Here is a 22,288-nt window from a genome sequence, read left to right on the forward strand (position 1 = left end):
AATATAAAAGCGATGGAGGAGATATACCCAGCCAGGTTCAGGCCCAGGATTTCAAGGTTGCAAAGCATACTCTGGAATGCTGGTTCGGTATCATTTGTACCAAGTAATGGTCTTTGCTTTGGACAAGAAGCGATCCTTTAGTCTAAAAATAAAATTGCTGAAATATTTCTAAAATTAATTGACTCTGTGTGTCTTTTATTAACGGTTCATTTACTTAAATAATTCAGTCAGTTCATTTTCTGTATTTTCTTCTTCAATATTGTAGCATTTCTCTAACAACTTCTGTTAATATGGTGCCTTTTTTAGAATACTATTTATTCCTCTGCCACTGCATAGTAATGGCATATGCTGAGTATTTGAATCCTTGTTAAGTATCATTCTTGAGTGTCTTAATAACTTCTGTCTTCTTCATGAGTGTCAACTACTGTCAAGAAAAAGGTAGGCTATATCCATTTGAAGAGTCTCATAGTGATTTTTCTCTGTGTTGGGATGTGTATGATCTTCCCAGGGTTTCTCAAGATTGTTACACGCTGCAAATGCCTGGATTGAAAGACAGGTCTTGCTGCACTGTATTTCTGTTTCTTTTTTATTTTTTAGGAGAAAAGATCCCTTTTGTGTTTAAGTCAGAGTGTTTTTGAGAGCACTTGCTGTGGTTCAGTATGTTCTGTAATACAAACTTCTAGGCATTTTGGCAGAAACTAGGGGAGTTCAAGTTCTGTTCAATTATTACTCTCCCTAGGTAAAGGCTGTTTGAGTTATTTCCTGCTGAAATTCATGGGTTGTATTAATATAGACTACAGAGAAATAAATACAAAAGTTAAAGAGGAGAGCTCTATTTCATAATTCTGAGAATATTTTCTGTACAAATTTTGATAGCCAAATGACAGTAAAAGTCAACTCCAAACCTGCTACATTTCCCTGTGCTTCTCCCTTAGAGGAACTTGAAGCTCATTTTTGCCATCTTGAATGCTGCTCTTCTGCTTGATAACTTGGGCACCCATCTTGTGGGAACCTATTAATACTCTGCTTTGAAAAATATAACTGCTATTTCAAAGTCAAACACATATTGTTCTATAGCTAAGTAACGTGTTTGTGTAATTAGGAGCTGTTGCTATAAATCTGTGGGACTGTGGTAGGGGTGAGCCAGCCACTGCTGCACCAGGAGCAAGCATCGGGAAGGAATCGCCTCGGTTGGTAGCTGGAGAGCAGAAATCTTTTCTGAGAGAGCATGTTTTCCAAAACCTGCAGTCGTAAGGGTGCCAACCACACTGTGTCTGGCACCAGAGATATCTGGAAAGCTAAGCACAGTACTCAAATTTAATCACTATATTACTCAACAAAGTTTTGCTTCATGTGTTTGTCATTACTGACTTATTTTAGTCTGAAAGAGATTTTCTTGTACTTGGAAATTTTTAGAAGGTATTGCACCATTTGGTTGTATTTGGAAGACCTGTCTGCCTTGAACACTGAGATGATGACAATTTTGGCAGTCAAAATAAACGTAGGAAGCCAGCCCTGACCAGCACTCTTCTGATCAAAAAGCTCGCTGCAGTTACCTATATTGTCATATAGAGGTGAAACTAAAAAAGGTGTTTTATGTTACCCCTTTGTAATTCCTCAGTTTTTACTTTTGCTCGTTGCTTGTGTTGTACCCATGTTTTCTGTGCCGTTGTTTTCATTAGTTACAATAGAAGTTATTTCTTTCTATCCAAAGCATGAAGGCAAAGCTATATGAAACATTGCAGGATACATTAGTTTAGCAGGAACAGCTCTTAATGCCTTTCAAATATCTTGCATACTTTTTTTTCTTTTTGCTTGCATTGTGAGTATATGTTTATGTGTTATTTTATGTTTTGGGTGTTAATATGCTGAGAGAGAAAATCTTGAATCTGATGCATTTTTTTGAATATATTCCTAGACTTCAGTCTTGTAGATAAATCAGGTTATTTAAAATTTCTTGAAGGCTTTAAATCTTTAGCTGCAGTTGGGTTAAATCACAGCATTAAACAAAATGAAGACATACAGAATTTCAAGGATTTTTTTCCCCCGATGTCTGACTTCCCATCATTGGTAGATTAGATAGTTATTTGATGGATTGATGAGATTAGAATGGATTTACAAAACATAGCATCTCCCAACCAGTTGTTATTTTTTAATCACTCGTTGCCAAGAAGTTTATTTGGAGGTATTGTTCTAGGCTCTCCCTAGGGTGACCGGTTAAAGATCATAAATAGGAATACAGAAGCAGAGAATTGGAATATTGTTTGGGTGGGGAGTTTTGAGGTCTGGTGCCCGTCTATCTTTCTATCACATCACAGCAATTTTACTGTATTTACCATGTTCCATTTTAAAAACCCAGAGATCAGCGTATCATCAGAATTATGTCAGTACTCCCCTTTCAGATCTCAAATTACCTGACAGAGAATGTATTGCATTTTCTCCTGTCTCTGCAGGTTATTGGGCTATAATACCTTTCTGAAAAATGATGTTATATTTTACTTTCCTTGATTTTATTTTTTTTTGATAGCTTGTACATAAGAAAAGGCTATAACTGGCCTTCATCTAATCTGGCTTCTGTAACTCAAACCAGCTGTGTGGTCAAAGAAAGTGAGTCTGGTAGATTTGAGAATGCGGAACTAGCATAATGATGATAACATATTAAATGGCTGTTGCTGAAATTTTTGAGTGACTGTTGGTTAAAGGGAAAATGAAAGTGAATAAAAGAAAAGAGCATAAAAATATGCCAGAAGTATTTTAGATCGTGCATTCTGTACGGGCACGAGTATGTAAAATAATCCTTTCTGTTTGTGGCGGAGCTCTGGGGACCAGGAGCAGTGTCTCGTTGCTTGGTGTCTGGTCTAGAGTGTCAATGAGACCTTAATTTCCGTAAATTTTGTCCTGTTCTGTACCTAATCTGCCCCACAGCCTTCGGCCACTCTGGCCTTCCCCTGAATGGCAGGGACCGTGCTTTGAGGCAGCCTTTTTCCCTTTCCACATTCAAAGAGGCTGGTCATGCTTTCTATCGAATTGGGCCCAAAATTGCAGTATTTTGTATGTAACATAATGTCTAGCACTTCTAGGCTAGGGATTAAATATAATAAAAAGTTTGCTGAATTGTTATTTACCCCAGATTTATTTTGCTCATTAGCTGTGTGACACTATGATAATATTATTGTTATTTATTGTTAGAAACAATAGAGACTTTGGGAAGCTATTCTTTCTTTTAGCATGCCAGAGTCATCAGCCATCTTTTTGTGTTTGTCAAAGTTTGCACAGAATTTACAGCAAGGCTGTTAAATTATTACCAGCTGAAATAACAGAAGCTATTTCTGTAGTGCTGGATGAGATGTAAAGTACAGGAAATGGAGGAGACAAGAGAGAACCTTTCAGGAGATTCTGATCAAACCAGCAAGTGTCCAGGAATATTTTACTCACCTTCAAGCATAATGCTTTTTGGGGCAGGGGAAGAGAGGAGCAGATTTATCACAGCTGTATTGTGGAAAGGTATCTAAGGCTTATTAAACATTGATTCATGTTTTTCATTTCACATAATATATGGTATGTATGTGTATAATTTACCAGGATGCTTTTTTTGATTTTTTTAGTAATTTGCATCTCAAAAGCAAAGTGTGTTTATATGTATTTCATATAGAAAAGTATATTTTTTCTGTCCATTGGCTACTTTATTTGCATCAAGGTTCCATAAATGAGTAAATAGGATCATCTCTGATGTAATAGTCTTCCTCAGTAAGGAAAGCATGCACTGTTGCAAAAATCAGCATATTGCTTACTAAACCTTGTTTATTTTGCGTTATGATATGTTAAAAAAAAAAATCTGAGTTAGATCCTGAGAACTATTGCTTTCAGACTAATGGCAAAACCAGTTTTGGTCATTAGCAGTTATACTTAAAATCAGAACACTGATCCTGCTGCTGATGTAAGGTCACATACCTCAGATTTCAAGGAAGCTCTCCTGATTTATGTAACATTGCTCCAGATTTGAGAGAGACCTTTCTTTTTATGGAATACCAAAAAGTGCTATAAACTATAATTTTTCTGAACTATATTTTCCTCCTAAAATTTTCTAGGAGCTGCGTGCTTGCTCTTTGTCCCCTACAAGAGGAGGTGAAGCAGCCTGCTGAGGGGAGTGGAAATAAGTGCTTTGCCTAGTTTGGGAAATGGTGACGTTAAAGGTAAGAATGTTGAATAACGTGTTACTGGATAGTGAGTGTTTTATTATTTTAATGCAATTTGTGAAGCCGTTTTTCCCTTGCTAAGTTGAAAATGTCTGCTTCTTGGAAAGAGATACAAATTTAAGAAAGACTCACTCTAAAATCCTGAACGCTGGATGAATTCTCTGGTGTGCTTGTGGCACTGGTGAAGGCTATTAATTTCCACACCTCTCAGACACACACTGGGCCAAGCGGTGGTCCATTTTACGCCTCACTTGCGTAGTTGGAATACGAATGTACTGACAGTTTCTACAGCAAGACAATGAAATATTGCCATGCTGGTAGAATAATTCTTGAGTCTGTCTTGGCCTCATTTACGAGAGATAAACTCAGAAGAGTGGTAATAATGACAAGGCTTTTAATATTCCACTGAGCCCTTGTCTGCAGCAGCTTGGCGAACACGGAGAGCTCTGAGGCCACTCTACCTTTGACTGAAGTTTCAGGAGCAGAAAGTAGTGTTTTGTTTTTGTTTTCTGATCTATATAATTCTCTGAAAGCTACAGCTCAGCTGTACTGAAGGAATGTAGCTGCTGTGCACATCCTTCATTAATATTAATAAAGAAAGCAGAGTTCTTGGGTTGTCAAAGTTTTCTTTTCAAGTCTACTTTTTACCAAGTTAAAACCATGCTCCGAGCATGGAGTCTGAGCATTCAAACAGACTTTAGAAAAGCCATTACAGAAGCAGAAATCTAATTCTTCAATTAATGACTAGCAATATTTGAGAGAGATAGAGAGGCACTGTTGTAGATGTGCCTTGCCTCACCTCAGGTGAGCACCAGGAATAGTGCACAGCAGGAAATGAAGTGTGTGTGAAGCACAGAAAATAGGAACTTGACCAAAGCTGCATTCCAAGGTGCTTCGGGTACAAGCAGCCTTCAGGAAGGGGAAAAGGGGAAACCGTGCAACTGTTGAACAGTGGAAAATGCTAGTTTTATATTCAAAAGGTAGCTATAGATGAATTGCGTATGAAGATAAAAAGTTTTTTTTAAAAGACGGGCAACCTTGCATTTTTACTTTTATGCTCAGGAATTTTAGCAGAAACAGAAGTATTCTCCTTGTTAAATCCTGATGTCTTAAAAATTTGCCCTTCAGACTGAGAGACAGATTTTTTTTCTTCCTGTCCTTAACTGTAGATAAATATAGGTTGTATTTTAACACACCTATATCTGCATCTAAGGAGTGATCGGTGAATTTTTGTCCATGGTTTAGAGGTGTGGTATAGATTCATACTGTAACTGACTAGCTGAATCTCTCAGCCTTGTGAGGGAATGATGTTTTCCCCAAATCTGAGGTGTGCTTGGATCTGTTCGCATGTTGTCTGTCTGTGGATGATGCGATTTTAGATATCTCAGGAAAACAATGCTATTCACACTCTTCAGTTGTGTATTCCCCTGTATCCTCTGCTGCTGGCAAATTCACCATTAACTTTCTTGGACTAGGAATGAGAAGGCACTACAAAAAAGAAATATATACAGTTGATCATAGAAAGATGAACTGAAACAACACTTCAGTCATCAGAATTGAAAATGAACAAAGAACCCCTCTGTCCTGCTTTCAGGCCTGGTGTTTTAAGGTGTACATTCAGCTATTACTGCTTCCTAGTAAGTCTATCTTTAATATGTTCATTTCTAGCAGAGCTGTCCCTAAACGTACATATTTGATAATAGAAAAAAGTACAAATGCTGTGAGGCCTGAGCTTCGATTCAGCATTATTTTTCATTCGGTTACCAATAACTGATGTGCTAGTAACTGAGAGTCACCTATTGCCTTCAGCCTGCTTACCTGGATCCATTGTAGACCTCCAGCTAAAGCTCACCGTGCTGTTGGAGGACATGTAGATGCTTTGTAGACCGATACACTTTGGATGTAATCGGAACGGTCTAAAATGCAGCCATTATGGGATGCCTGGGAGGCAAACTCCTCCAACCTTAGTCACTCTGTCTTGCCTCCTATTCTTTAAATAATCCTACTGAAATCCTTTACGCACGCATAGCTATTGAATACAAAGCAGAAAGGTACTGTTCAGTGTGTGGAAAAGTCACCTTGTGTTTATGTCATGGAATACAAAAGTGCATAATCAAATTAAGCATGCACAGTAAACAGGAATATTTCTAATTCTGTAGTGATGATAGACCATATCTTGCTTTAATTTTAAAGCGTTAGGGTTAGTTTCTCTCCTTCGTTGCAGCTTTGTAGGCCTTTATAATTTAAGTTGCCCTGAACGTGTTCATCTGGTTGGAGGAAAAATTCCGTTGCTGTAAGAATTTAGTAATGCAATTTATGTGTGTTCTAGGCAGAGGGCACAAAAATGTAACGGTTCTTTGTGAATGAGGAGGTTTTCTGTGAGTTTCCTCAAGTAAAGATACTTCTCTGTGTATCTCTGGTTTACTGTGAACTGAATATAGGAACTTTGCAGATCTGTGCCGGGTAGTTTTTATTTTAAAAAGTCAAAACTTTTTTGTGGGCTGTCTGTAAAATAAACAAACAAAAACACATTTATGCAAATGTTAGGTCAGAGAATGCCTAAGGCAAGGGTTAGGGTTGAGGTATTCTGGGATGTATCTTCTTTCCTCAGTCTGTCTATGCCAAAATTAGGTAACCTTTCCTCTGCCTTGAGCAGTTCTGCATGGGCCACTGCTATAATGGTAAAAGCTTGATGTATTTGTAATTTTTTTGGTATTTAAATTAAGAGCATTTTCTTCTCAGGATTTGAATGGTAAGAAATGTGTTGAATATTCTTAAGGTAGCACATTGCACTATGACCTGTGCATGAGAAAGCTCAAAATATATCTTACCTGATGAGAGAACATCTTGCGTCTTTGTGCAAAGGAGAGGAAAAGCCAGAAGTTCTGTTGCAGGAAGTGAGATGCAATAATGCTATAAAATTTATATTGCAAATGAGAAAGATAGCAAAACAGGAAGTTAGACTTTCAAGTGGCAGAAACAAATATTGCTGCTGTATTGTATTGAAAAAATATGCTGTCATTACTAGTAATGGAATTTTTTCCCTAATATTTAAAGTCACTATGTAAAACAGGGTTTGAAATATATACTTTTGGAAATGAGGGTTGTAACTTTTCCCTGCTTGCATACAGGTGCTATAGTTGAATGATCATCGCTAGTATTTGCATAACAACAGCTCTGTGCATTAGAAATGAACTTGGTAACTTTATTGTTATGTTTAATGATAAAGCTTTTACTTACATGTCAGCAAAGCAGAACTGCATACCGGAAGTTTGGCAAACTGCTTGACCAGGGTTTGGCTGATGGCCGTATCATGGCAATCTGCCTGCCTGCTGGACACGCATTTCATTTATGTCTCCTTAAATTTACCCTTCCAAAATAGTCTTCTAAAATACATTTTGAAAACGGAAAAGGTCTTCTGGCCAAGTGTTGCATCCCTCACTCTTCCCAGTGCCTGGCCTGGCTGCAAGCAGGAGAAGGAAACAAGGGAAAGCGAGAATGCTGGCAATGGATGGCGAGGAGGAATGGAGAATCCTTCCAAGTTTTGTGCAGGCGATGACAGCTCATGTGTTGGGCTATAGCAAACGCAGAAAGCAGGCTTTCAACCTTGCTGAGGGCTGGAGAGGAGAAACAAAACCAGGCTGTTCACTCTAGTTTGATGCACTCATAGTTCCTCTATGTACCTACTGAGCATTTGGCAAGGACTCGGGTTTATAAGCCCCAGGGAATCACCTGCTGCCTTTGAAATGTGTTCTGAAATGCTTCCAGTAGGTGTGGCCCTTTTTTTTTTTTTGCAAACTTTCTCACTTCACTCCACCATTTCGCCTTGTTTTTAAACTCAGTAGCACTACTGTAGCATTGTTATGAAAAATGATATCAATGCGGTATTAGACAGTAAAAGTTGAGGACAGTGAAGTGTAGCAAAAGTGGCAGTGTTATGCCATGAGTTGAATGATATTTCAGAGTAAAATATTTCATTCCTTGAGGCTTGCAGATGCACAAGTAAATCTCAAGAGACATATTAATATGCAACAGTAATTTGTAATGTAATTCAAGTAAGCATTGACAAATCCATTTGATACAGGCCTGATAAGATTTTGTTTGTTTGTTTTTGAGTGCTTAAAGTGCTGTATGCACCAAAACTGATGTGTCAAGATAAATGCGTATAAGCTATTTCCCTTTCCTTCCTCCCCCCCCCCCATTTATCATTACTGCCTGGAAGAATAGAAGACTATTATATTTTTCTGGATCCTACAGTCTTACTTTGTTTTATTGTGACATCTGTCGCACAAAAAGTTTTACCCTCTTAAGCATTGTACAAAGAACTGCCATTTCATGATGAGGACTTAATCTTTGATCATGACATATTTTAACCAAGAAGTGTCAGTTAGGAACTGTATTTTCTTCAAAACTGAAGATCTGTTGGCGGTGTTTACTACTAAACAGAACTTTGGGGAAAAGCAATGTGATTTTTTTGTGTCATGAAGAATATCATGGTTCAAGTAGAAACAATTTCAAAAGAAGTAGAAAGGAGAAGAGGTATAAAACCTCAAGAACTAGAGAATGTGCAAGTCTCCCTTTGTTCCAGTCTGTGTTTTTTCTCACAAAACGGCAACCACCTCATGTATGCAAGCTTCATAAAAAAAAATACAGTTTTAATAGCACTGCTCTGAAAAATCGCGAGCTTGAGTATAATGACATAGGTTCACTAATGTCAGCAAAATTTCACTAATTCTCACAAGTAGAAAACTCAATTTTCAAGTTATGTGGTTGCAAAAAATACTGGGTCCAATTTAGTTTGGGTTCTCATCTTGAGTCATTATCATGGAGTGCTTGCTCATGTGTCTTCTAAAACACAGAAAGATCAAAACCAAGCAAAAAAATGGACTGTCAGTATTTACAAAAGAGAACATTAATTGGAAATTTCAGCATTTGTACTTCATTGAAGCAGTCCTGCCTGAAATTAGTAGTCCTTTTTTTCAGTGTGATGAACGTTCAGGGCCAAAATGATGAGATGGAAGATGAAATGGATAAGGAAAGGACTTTCCAACGTCACCTCAGAAAATTAATGGCAGGGACAGTTTGGATTTGGTTCTGAACCATTTAAAGGAATTGCCTGAGTCAGGGTAGTGATTCCCCATAATCATTCAGAAGAATTGAGGTAGCTTTTATGTGTGTTTTGGAAAATAAGTCTCATAAACTTAAGCTCATAGGAAATTTCTCAAATTATATTAAAAAAAAAAAAAGATGTTGGAAGAAGGAAGCCTGGACTTCTTGAATCCTGTCCTTAGCATATATAAATAGAAGGCTGCTGGGTTGGGTTTTTGTTTTTGCTTTTGTTGTTGTTGTTGTTGTTCATGGGGTATTTTTGCTTTTTAGTAGAGAAAGTCATGGTAACAGGAAGATTATGCATGAGAGTAAAAACCATGAAGGAGTAAAAACCATGGAGTGCATTTCTTCTGTGTTCCCCTCTTCCAATTAAATTATGTTTTGTATCACTTCGGTCGCTTTTTGAGCTGTAAATGCTGGAAGTGCGGGAGAACTACGAACCTTTAGTGAGTTCCCAGTGCAGTTGTACGTCTCCTTCTAAAAGGCTCACTACTTGTTATTGATGATGAGTGTAGTCCTGGTTAGGCTGTCTCTATCTCCCTATCTCTTCTTCACTTTCCCGTTGAAGCAGAGCTGGTTCCTAAAGAAGGGAGTGTCTGAGACCTGTATTAATCATGCGGCTAAACAGAAGTAGGCTGTTTGTTAATCCAGAAACCTATCAGCGCAGCCCCATTAAGCAAATAAATTCACTGCAGTTTTTTTAGAGCTTCCATGTTTCAAACCCTACAAAGAAGCAGCAACGGGGAGGAGCAGCGATTGTTCTCATTTTTGTAGCCCATTAGCACGCTGTGATGACTCGAGAAGCCTTCGAGGCCAGAAACTATTTCTCCAGCTTTTCCATCTGCTTTCTCCAACCTTTACAACTCCATCTCTCCCTTCCCAAGCATCACCCACTCTGCACTGGCTGCTATTCAGGGCATGGGCTTATTCACAGAACACATTGCAGAGAAATGTAATCATGAGCCCATCTTCCCTTGCAGGAGCCACTGCTTCTATTCAGGATTTTAAAATCTTAATGCAAGCCTCAGACATCCAAAATCCTCATTAACTAATGACTCTGGATCGTAGAAAAAGATGGTTTTGTGGGATGGCGGTAGAATCCAAATAGTTGTGCTCTGTAAGCAGAGCAGCAGATGTGTTTTCTTGAGTGCATTGTATGACAAGAACATGATAAATTAGACAAAGTATGGATTCCAAATATTTTAAAAATTAGTAATTATTTTACAAAATTATGAAATGGAAAAATCTGGAAGATTTAAGGGTAGAAACTTGCTGTGTTTTCTGCCTGTTATTCCCCTTGGATATACGTTTGGAGAGCTGTAGATGGAGGTGTTGTCTCAGGTCCTAAGGTTAATATAGATTCACTCCTAGTATCTGTATATTGATCTGTGCCTATGTCTGTTTTATCAGATATTTTGATTGACATCTGGCTCGTTCACTGTTAAGGTTGCAAAATAAGGTAGCTGTATATTGTCCTATGGTGGATAATAGACAAGAATATTCCTTTGCCTTTCAGTTTTTCTCCTTAAAGTCATTTCAAGGGTGTGATTATATCTCCCAATCTAATCAATGTTTTCCTGTTAGAACGGGAGGGGAAGAGGAGTGTTTGGGTTTTTTGTTTTGTTTTGTTTAAAAAAAGAGTACTCCTCAGCGTAAATTTGTCATCAGTGCAGCTGATTTGAGTTCCTCAAAACTGCAAGTAGAACTAAATATGGATTAAAATCACTAGTTAAACATGTACACAATTTGGAAGATCTTCGCTGTAGCCAAAGGTAGTTTAAAATGGAGGTGTTCTTCAGACATGCACTTGCCTCCTCTGTCCAAAGTACGCTCAGTGAAAGGGATGTTGTAATCTAAAGGTTTTATTACTGTGAAAGGTAATGTTCATTGAAGTCAGCATGACAGGCTTGCACTTTGTTTTACTTTTCATAAGGTTTTTCATTTTTGATGAAATTTCAGTAATTTATGGTAATTTGATTTGTGAAACGATCAGAAGGTAAAGAATTTTGTGGTGATGTTTGATTGATTGAGCTCAATCTCATGATCAAGCACTGCGAATTGCTGTCAGAGCCTTGCATCTTACTGTGTCAAGCCTATCCAGATGACAGGTAATTTTCTAATGTTAACAGTCTGCTTCCTTTCCTATTTCCAGTGTAAATTCGTGACCCATCTTCTTGAAGGTTTTAAAAGAAGAAAATACAAAATATATAGGAGGGTATCGTGAATTAGCAAACCCCTTGGGAAGAACACACGAAGGCTGCAAGATTGTTGCAGAGTGCGGACCGAGGTGCTGTGAGCTGGTGCCGGTGGCCAGTACACTTGCAGCCAGCGAGAAGCGAGCCGGGAAAGGACAGGGCAGGTGAACTCTGCACATCCCTGTCTGTGCCAGTCTGGGCCTTGGGGAGAAAGGGAGCTAAAAACCTGAAAGCTTTTTAACTTGCTCTTGGCAAACTGCAATGGCAGTGGCCTTATGTACAGATGTCTTTTCATATAAACTCAGTAGAGAGGAGCATAAGAGTAACACCAGTGTGTGCTGGTGCTCCCCAGTGCCTTCCGCGAGCCTGCAAGGATCCATGGATTTTCCAAGTCAGAGGTGATATGTTTGTGCTTAACAGTCTTTGATAGTTCCTATAATACATTTGTTTCCATAGTCTCTGAGTGCCTGTGAGAGCTCCAGTGAATTCTGATTATATAGAGAAGAAACTGCAAGTCTTAGTTAAAAGTTATTGATCATCTAGAGGGCCTGCAATGTCATCACTTATTTTCATATGACAAAGTCTTTAAGTGTCTATCTGTATATATTAATCATTGATAAACAAAAAAAAAAAATATTTACAAAATGTATTTTTAGACAACTAAATTAGCAGCGTTCATAACATATGCATGCATTTCTGAGATGCTTCTTCTATTAGATATAAATTATTAATATTTGCAACAATATTATTACTGTTTACTCTTGCAGTGTATTGGGTTTATATGCTAATAATGCTTTCTTTTCATGCAGCACTTGAAGCATTTGACTTGCTGTCAACTCTTGTTTTGAGGTTAGTTTCTTTCTGACCTTTCTGTAGGAGTATAACAGCAGAGTGGGAAGTAAAGACTCCACCTAAAGCCACTACGCAGGAGCTTACAGTCAAAAACTGCTCCAAAGCTATTTTTCTATGGATGGAGAATGTCTTTGCTGGCTCTATATGCTTTGCAACATAGATGAATGACAGAATATGGTTTAGATTTAGACAAGTTCAGGTTCTGTTGTTCAGTGACCTCTTCCAGGTAATACCAAAAAAAAAAAAAAAATTACACAAGGCCACACTAACATGACACAGCCTAATTTCTGCCTTATTTTCCTTCATAATGAGAAAAAATAGCTTCCATTCTGTGTAGTTATTGACATAAAGGCAACATAAAGGCATGTTTTTACTTTTGCTCCCTCCAGCCTGAGTCTGCTCTTCTGTGTTGCTTGATCTGGGGCTTGATGTAAAGCCTGGAGCTGAATTTGGAGTAAAATTTATAGGGAAAAGTGAGATCTTTTGTTATATCAACAGAAGTAACATCTAGGCAACTATGGGAATTTTTTTCACTGATAAGTTCAATGAAAGATATTGTACCTCTCCACTAAACTAACATGGAGTACTTCTGCACCTTAAGTTATGGTTAGCTTTATGCAGTATTTCTCATCCAGCCCAAATGTGTTTGCTCTTTTGAATGTCTGCAAGGGTCTGTATTTGTATGTATGGGTAGCTGTAAGTTAATGTTCCCATGCAAAAGAAATCAGAGTTAATGGTTGTGCCGAATGTCTAGTCTAGAATAGGATTGGTGGTAAGCAGGTTTGAAGACAGCTGACACGTATTCAAGATGGATTAGCTCATTAGTAGTTATGTTTTCCTTCTGAACAGAATTAAAACTAAATGAACAAGAAATTATTTTTAGCACTTGTATTTGTCAGGTGTTTGGTCTATCTTACCTTGAAGGTTTTTTTTCCTCCTATGACAATATGACTTCTTTTCCTGCAACTTTTTCTCCTGCAACAATATGATTTTTTTTCTCTTGCAACAATATGACTCAGACTGTTCCAAAACTTGTTTTTTAACTGTTAATTTTACCTTCGTTGCCTTCCTTTTCTATCATAACAGTTGAACAAGGATTTCTTCATGAGCAGTATTCAAATCAGTTTTTAATGAGCTATTTAATTAAAGGCTAATTGAGGTGAATTCATTAAAGATTTCCAAATTATGCTTATCAGGATAGCTAAATTTTAAGATAAGTTTTAAGTATTTGTTTTATACTGCATTGTTTGATTGTAAAAGCATGTATAAAATTATTTTTTAAATGCCTAATTAGACTTTCTATGTACCTTTCTTCCTTAATACCCCATTAGGGCAGTTAACATATGTGAATTTAATATATCACTAGTACTGAGCTAACAGAAGAAGCAACAAAGCTGTTAAAGGGTGTTTTTCTGAGTCTTAGATACTAAAGAATTAAGAGGTCTATTGGGAATCAGTGATTTGACTTTTTTTTCCCTTAATCTCAGACTTATTCCTAGGTGGTGGTTAACTACATTTTATGCATGTTTTCCTAACCTTAGTGACTACCCTCGACAGCAGGGTAACTGCAGGGAATATCGCTACATGAGGACAGTATAAATCTTTTCTTTGCTGGAACAATCAGTCAGTTAATGAACGAGTGCATTAATTAATCAAGCCAGTAGTTTTCTGTTTCTGGGAGTAGTTACTATCGTTTTGAATCAAAGTGAGTTTGGAAAATAAGTGCTCTGGTTTCCTTTAATCTTCCTGTCATTGACAGAAACACCAAAGTTGTGCCTAGAAATGTCGGGGAAAGGAAAGGAAGATAGAACAAGAAATCTGAAGCAATCAATTCCCAGAATTAATCTGCATTTTTTTTAGAGCTTCAGGATTGGCTATCAATAAATGGATCATCAGAATAAAAGCCTCTTAAGAAAAGTGCTACCTGGACCCAGAGACCGCATTAAAGGAAATTCAGATCTGTTTTTATTTCCTCTTTCTGTCACCTTTCTTTTCCTTTTTTAGCCATTCAAACGGCAAAAGTTGTCTGCCCAGTCAGCCTTCTCCTGTCTCTGATACACTTGTAATTCCATAGTGCCTCATTAGACGTGCGGCGTTCCTGCGGCTGAGGTGCTGGGAGGAGATTATCAGCGCAGCAGTGGCAGCAGGAGCTAAAAGTGAGGGAAATATTATTGGTTATAGATCCATCAATTCCATCCTCTGCTGATTTTGACTTGAGATTGATAGCTCTGCATCCCAGGCCTCTGGTCTCTAACTGTAGCCGATTATTTTATGGTCTGGTCCTATTAATAGGGTCTTCTCTCACTGGTACATAGAGAGACTGTTTCTTTTGCCTTGATCAGAGCAGGAGCAGTCCTGCTGCAACCTAAGGGAATAATTTTCAGAGAGCTGTCGCCATGGTTTAATGAAGGATGGAGTCACAGGTTTTTCAAGTATTTGAGCACTTTTTTCCTCAAGTATCTGCTACTCTGTACAAATGAAGAGTTTTTCAGTTTTTCTAGGCATGTTGAAAAATTGATGAGTATGTATGTTTGTATGTACATTGACTTAAAATGAGAACTTGGTGATTTTGCTTGCCGTTGCAGCCCCCTTTGAGGTTGTATAATAGTTTCATTCAAAGTGAAACAAACATTCTATTATATTCCATTTAAAAATATGTTAGGTTGCATCATCTCAAATTACTTGCAAACTTGAAATCATATTAATCTATTGAAGAAACTTTATGTCCCAGCAGGGTTGGTGATATTGTGTTTTTTACGAGACATGAGGCCCTGCCGTGTGATAATAGCTGACTTGAAAGAACGTAAGATCTGTAGCATAGCACAGCATCCTGTGCTATGTCCACCCGTGTGGACAACGGGAGAGGGCAGGTATATGCAGGTATGTATAGCTGTAGCTATATCTACACTTGCTCATTATATACTCTCAGCTCCGGCAATATATGGCATAGTCTCTTCCTCAGATTTGAGGATGGACATACCCTCGAGGAATTTATTTAATTCCTTTTGAACAAATTTAGACTCTTGGCAGAAGCATCATGCTAGGGTAATGAGCTGTATGATTTAATTATGAGTTGTGAAGAAGTCCTTCTTTTTGGTTGTTTTGAACTGCTTGTTCAAAATTCCATTTTATACCACTTATGTCTTGAATAATGGCAAATAATAAAAAATCATTGCCTATTCACTATCTCCATACTACTCATCATTTGATAGACCTCTATCATATTTCCTCTCAGCTGCTTATTTTCCAAAATTACTACATGTAGTTTTCTTTCTATGAAAGCTATTCCATTCCTCTGATCAAATTCATTGTTCTGCATTCGATACTATGCTCTTGCTCCTTGTAATCTCTTTGAGTGGGGATGACCTAAGCTATAGGCACTATCTGAGATGTGGGTATACCATGTTTAAGAGCCTAATGATGCTTTGTGTTTTTTCTCTACTCTTTTTCTAAACCTTTCTAACATATTGTGCACCATTTTGACAGCTGCTAAAATAGTGAGTTGATGACTCTTGATTCCTTTTTGCAAAACTTGTCAGTCTGTTACTTTTTATAAAAAGTTAGAGATTAGTTCTTTACAAGGCAATTAGTTTGTATTTGTTTACATTAATTTTCATGTGCAATTATATTGTAAAATCACATTTCTTTTTGTGGCTCTTCAATGAGGTGACAGTCTTAATTGTAATAAATTTTAACACACAAAATTTAAATAATGCCCCAATTTTAATAAAGCAAAAGTATTTCTTTCTTTTCAAGCTGTTACATGATTATACACTCTTCTCCTGATCAGTTAGAAATATGTTGAGTAGCAAAGATCCCAGTACAGATTGTTGGGTATCTCACCAGTATCTTCCTTTCATGATAAAACCTAAACATCTGCTTATTGTTTCTTTTTACAAAGTAATGTTGACTTTTCCATATATCTTTTTTATGTACTTCCATTTATACGTAGTCGGCACTTAATTATTGTTTTGCTGACTGTGGAAGATGGTCTTTTACTGGTCTTTGATAGGGCGATGTGTTCTTGGAGGCTCCTTTTGTTTGATGTTATGTTTGACGCCGTTTCTGTAACATTGTCAATAGCTTAAATAATAATTTTCCTGTTGTAGTCAATAGTTCAGCAGTCTCATACGAGAATTCATAGGTAAATACTAGTTAGACCTAGTAATTTCTTCCATTCAGTTTATCTCTAATACTTCGTTGTAGGAAAAAAAGATTTTGAAGAATGTTGTTAATCTGGCCTTGTCCCAGGTGCTTCGTGCTTAGAATGACTTGCTGTTGTACTACCAGACATGCACACACACATGTATTTTTACGGCAAGTCATTCGTCGGAGCAATACAGATGCTTTCCTTTCTCTCAAATCACAATATAGATAGAGTTCAACTGAAGTGGTTTTTTGAAGCAGAAAGAGGTTTGGAGGAAAGACGGAAAGAATTGCAGTAATTTGCACTTGCTGATCAGACAGCTGGTGTTGCAGGGGGTTTGCACACATGCAAACATGCTGCAACATGAACATTACTGTTGTATTTAGGTGACCGGTGTTGGGTAATTTTTTTTTGTGTAAAATGGGCAATGAATGCAAATTTGTGAAATATATTAAAATCTGGTATTAGGTTTATTGCTGAAATAACATGTTTTTTACTCTGTTTTTGTTCATGACCTTTCAGTGAAATCACCAAAGGAATAGATAGATAGAAACAGATTTAAGCATATCTGAAATCAAAAGATTATCTAGGTAGAAGAGAGAGACATTTGTGAGCCAGTGTGAGAGAAGGATCAATACCATCATCTGCGTGTTGCTAAATATCTTTCACTACTTATTATCTGAAATGATTTATAAAGAAGGAGCTACAGGTCAGTGATTATCTCTTACACTGTTTCTTATGATATATTAAAACTTCAAAAATACAGGTTATGGACAGCAAATTAAAAACTCAACTTGGGAATTACTTTCTCTTGGAAAGTAGTGAGCTAGTCTAAAGTAATTCCCTGTGACTTACTGCATGTGTGCTCTCCTGCCTCTCTTCTCCTACCTGTTGTAATGCTAAATTCGTCTAGCATAACAACATAAAAATATTATGTGTAAATTAAACATATCTAGAGTTTGGTTTGTTTCCAAAATCTTTTATTCCTTCAATACTCTGCAGAGTATAAGCATGGTGGAAAAAATGGTGGCCATAAGCCTTGTCTTGCAGTTCAAAAAGGTTAAAATACACTTCATTCAGAAACCAATTAAAACAATGATGATAATGAAAATAGATGGCTTGACGTTGTTGAAGTTGCAAATTCAACAGTGATAAAATGATCTGTGGGGTCTTTTTTAACATTGGTATTATAACTTAGGATTAACGTATTTGTGAATTTTTTATTTATAAAAGTGGAAACACAATGACTTTTATTTTATTTGGCATAATACAGAACACACATTGGAAAGTACCACTTGAATGTCCTGTAGTCTGCTGTATGCAGCTCAAAACAAGGCTAGCTTCAAAGTTAGCTCAGGTTGCTCAGAATTTTGTCCAGAGAAGATTAAGCAGATGCAATGTTTTAAAAGAAATAAATGTCTTAGATGTAGTTTCACTGTCCGAAACAGATCTGACACAGATCGTAGAACTAGGTTGCTGAAGAGAGTGCGTCACTGTTTGGAGTGTTTGTGCTCTTTGGGAAATGCTGTCCACCTCGCTGGTTGCTTCTCGTAGGTGGTGTCCTATAAAGAGTCTGTGCTTCGAATATTTTCTGAGAAGCTGCTGTAGTGTTAAGTTACATTGTATTGGAGTTGAGTAAATGTTAACTGGATGATAACTGGGTAGTTTGCTTTGTGACAAAGATTATCCATCAAGCAGTAATTTTTTCCAAAAATATATTTCTATATGAAATCTCTTGTGAACTCGCTTTTGTCACATGAATTGAGTTGAAAAGATAGGATCTCTTCCATCAGTAAAACTTGAAAATGTAAAATAACATTTTTATTATTCAAAAAAGGATAGACCAAATGAGTAGGGAAAACATGAAAGTCTGTGTGCTCCATGGAAAAGTCGGAGGCATCACTAGAGTGAAGATGAGTTAGTGTAGGGTCATGGATAATTGAGAGGGGAGCAAGAAGCACCCTAGCTCTTTGGGTCATCATAAATTCATGAAGAGTATTGACACAGTATTGGATTAGACAATTCTTTTATCAGGAGAAGAGGCTGTAACACATAGTGACACTAGAAGAGATTATATGGTGATGCAATAAAGTTTACAATGTCAAAATATAAGACAATTAAATAACGTATGTTAGGCACACAGCCTTTCCACAGTTCAATCTTGTTTTCGCTGTATGAACAGAGTACTTTTTTAAGGCAGAGTAATGAAAAATAAATTCCTTAAAAGAGTAAAAGAGAGGACAACTTAGCTACAATTTCCATATTAATATTAGAGGAGAAATGTTAAATATCCATGTATTCTCCTCTGCCTGTTCTATTCCTTTTCCTTCTAAGAATCATTCTGTTCAAATTCGCACATCTGTATTGCTCTTACCTTTGCTTTCTGACCACCTTATTCTGCCCTTCCTCTCAGATTTTATCCCGTGGATCCTTCTTTTCTTCCCCTAATGCCTTTCTCAGTGACCAGAGCTGCTCTCCTGATCTTGATTTATTCCGCGCGTTTCTTGTTCTCGTTCCTGTGTGCAGAAAACTCTTTGTACCTTAATAACTGGATACCAGTTTGATAATCTTGACACATTTCTTCTCCATCTCTTACCTCCATAGTGTCAGGATTTGCTCCTTGGGGTATCCCTTTATCTATTCGGAAACTCTCTGCAGTTCAGTGGTACCATCTTTTATATGGAATGGATTTAACAAACTCTTGGGTGTTTTTGTTTGTTTTTTTTTTTTTTTTTGACTGTCCTTGAGATTCTTTTCTGAGTCTGCTCTGTTTTTCTTCTTTGAGTTACTCAACACTCTCCTAGGACCACAAAATCTTTTTTAACCTTTGTCCATGGCTATTAGATAAGACTTATTTCTTTTGCTCAAGTTCTTTCTCTTGTGCTGCCAAATGTCTTTAAAAGAAAAAATAAAAATTTAACCTCTGGCAAAATATGAGTTCATTTTTTCCACTTTTTTTTTTTCTGGTAAGTGGCATTTCTCCAAAATGAGGGCACAGCACACAGTTGGGAGCACAGCTAGAGAAACTGCGATCCATCCCTCTGACTTCTGTGGCCGTGCAAGGGAAGCGAGTGGTGCCTGCACAGACAGGAGGCTGGGGAAGGGAGCAGCTTCCCTGGCACAACTACGGATCTCCGCGTGTACGTGTAGGGCAGAGCTTTCTGAGCTGAAAGAGCAGCAATCATCATAACTCAGCTGAAATGTTTGTGTAGCGTTAAAGAGCCTTAGCAGGAGAAGGAAACGTGTGGCCTCTACTGCCCTGCAACAGAGGGGATTCTCAGACGAAAGTCAGGCTTCTTCTGCACCTGGGACAGTGAAGCCATGCAGGGTCTGGTGTGACAAACAGTCTTGCGCAGTGCTGGGGGAAATTTTCAGATTCAAGCACTCCCATAAAACTGATGGATGCAGAGGTCACACTAGAAAGGTGAGGTTTGTGTTTTGTAGGGTATTAGTGCGGTCCTCAGCAATAGCGATATGTAAGCGAGCAGGGCCTGCTGGAGACGCCAGGACGGAACAATTCCACGTGCGCGCCTCGCCAGGTCTGTCGCGCGGTAGCTGCTGGCACGTAGCCAAGATAGGGTCACTGTAACGCAGACGGGACAGTGCTGCCCGAGTGTTGTGTTTCCATCTGTAGAGGAAACCGAATCTTTGCTTTCCCCTGCCGCACTGACTTCATGTCTGGCTGTGGAGCAGAGTAGGAGGAGGTCGAGCTGATCGTGAAGAAAATATTCTTTAAAGTTGTTTTGCTCAGTGTCTGAATGGATGCAGAGATTTCTAGTTTGGTTCATCTGATACAGATTCACAGATTCTGGAGGCAGAATAAACCAGTGCAGACTATGTACGAGAAATTGTTGCCCTTTACAAAAAAGGCAGGGATCAGATGCAGTTATGTGCAAAACATTCTGTGATGTTCAAAGTATCAAACAAATTGTTGTGTTAAATACAGTGCAGATTTCTTTCCAGAGCTGTTGTTCCCTAGAATACCTTGTGTGTCCAGCACCTTAAATGTATATTGTGCCACATTTTGGCTGAATAGCAAAATGAATGATCTCTGCTTTTTTACACCTTTGTGGCATTGACTGCTAGAAACACTCTTTTAAACTATGTTTATCTGTGTTTTAGAAAGGAATTAATTAGGAGGAATGCTGCAATGAATTTTTTAAAAAATACCTTTAGATTTCAATGATATTAATTGTGTTGTTAAAAAAAAAAAAAAAAAGAAAGAAAAGAAAAGAAAAAAAGCAATGAAACTAGAACTGGAATAATCTGCTGAGTGGAAGAATTTGTCCAAAAGAGCTGCTGCAATTGGAGTTTACTTCCATGCCTGCTTCAGTAACAAGGCTTTCAGTGCAACTCTCCAGTTGAGTATAGTAGGATGTAACTGGCAAAGAGTAGAATATCAAGAGTAGCATCCAGCTTAATCCTGTCCTCTGAAACTAATCTGACTAAAGTAGCTTGCAGGAATTTAGAAGAAATCTTGAAGAAAAGAAAGTAATGTAATAAAATGCCTGTGGGCTTTACACATATTGTTGGATTAATTGTAGTTGGGATAATGGCAAACTGAAATTATGGATTATGGAAAACCCAGAGAATATGGAAAAAGTTGGCTAGCTCTGAGCAGATGCATCTGCAAGGCCACTACATCATTCCTGAAAGCTGTTTTCTCTTAGACTTAAGTCAGTGTCAGACTAGCATGTGCTGCTGCCTCCTCCTTGCTGGAAGGAGAAAAGACCTAGGTAAACCTAGATGCTAGCAGATCATGCTAGCACAACAGCAAATGGGAATAGCTGCTCTGCAAATATATTTAGTGCACACATTAGGAGATGACTGCAAACTGCTGGAGCACTTTGATATAATATGACAATTTCTAGATTTAGTTCTAGTGCAAAGGATCTAAATACCTAACTGAATTCTCTCAACTTTATGCCTAAACTATCAATATCTACAGGAATGACTTTATTTTCTTATTTTTTAAAACTGTTTACAGTGTCATGTGTTCTCACTTCCGACCTGTTACAGAAACCTGGCTTTAAACCAGAAGATCTCAAAAGAGCTGGTTTTGCTTTGTCGTAGTAAGTACACTAAAATAGAAGGTAGAAGTGTGGGTGGAGGAATGTCGGCTCATTGGTGTTGATGACATACAGGTACCTAGTTCTTAAGCATGCATTTCTGCAAATACACAGGGGCTGGGGTAGAGACTGGTCCAGGTACAAGACTACGGAGATGGAGAATGGAGCGTGGATATGGGTGGCTGCAGAAATGTCCTCATTTTTTCTTGTGTCGTACAGCTATGCTTCTCTGTTCATGTAGGCAATGTTTCAGGGACAGGGAAAGAAGTGAAGGGGTAGCAGACATGCTGGGGGTTCATAGAGATGACTAGAAAAATGTCTATATATGGTAGTTAAAGGGTTTCAATGTCTATGTGCTTTGATTTCTCTCTGATACAGAAAAAAGTGAATTTTCCTTTTGGACATCAGAACTGTTTTGGTAGACAGAACTTTATTTCTTTTCCGCCTTCTGTTTGTTGCCTTGATGACTCATTGCTAGATGTAATGATTGGTTTAAACAACTGAAATACAACATATTATTGGCAATGGCATATTGCCAAAACCTGTTACTCCCCCCTTACTCTTCAGTATTGCCCGCAGGATTTTCAAACCTGAAGACTTGATGGCCTAGGGAAACAAAGCTTTCTAGCTGCTTATGCCTCCTGTTTCGTTGCCTAATTATCATTCATCTATCCTGCCATAAAAGTTGTTCTTTACCTGCTTTTTGATTGCTTTATGGCT

The 22,288-nt window shown here is 37.8% G+C and overlaps 1 protein-coding gene across 4 annotated transcripts in view; it reads left to right on the forward strand.

Moving 5' to 3' along the window:
• The window catches only part of CDH11 (cadherin 11), a 317,396-nt gene that overhangs the window by 74,527 nt on the left and 220,581 nt on the right, over positions 1 to 22,288 (forward strand). For all 4 annotated transcript variants that reach the window (XM_062586727.1, XM_062586733.1, XM_062586729.1 and 1 more), the window contains exon 3: positions 4,089 to 4,193. The gene's annotated coding sequence lies outside the window, so the exon portion shown is untranslated. The remainder of the gene's footprint in view (positions 1 to 4,088; positions 4,194 to 22,288) is intronic.

Source organism: Rhea pennata, chromosome 13 (assembly GCF_028389875.1).
Source record: "Rhea pennata isolate bPtePen1 chromosome 13, bPtePen1.pri, whole genome shotgun sequence".
Taxonomy (NCBI): domain Eukaryota; kingdom Metazoa; phylum Chordata; class Aves; order Rheiformes; family Rheidae; genus Rhea; species Rhea pennata.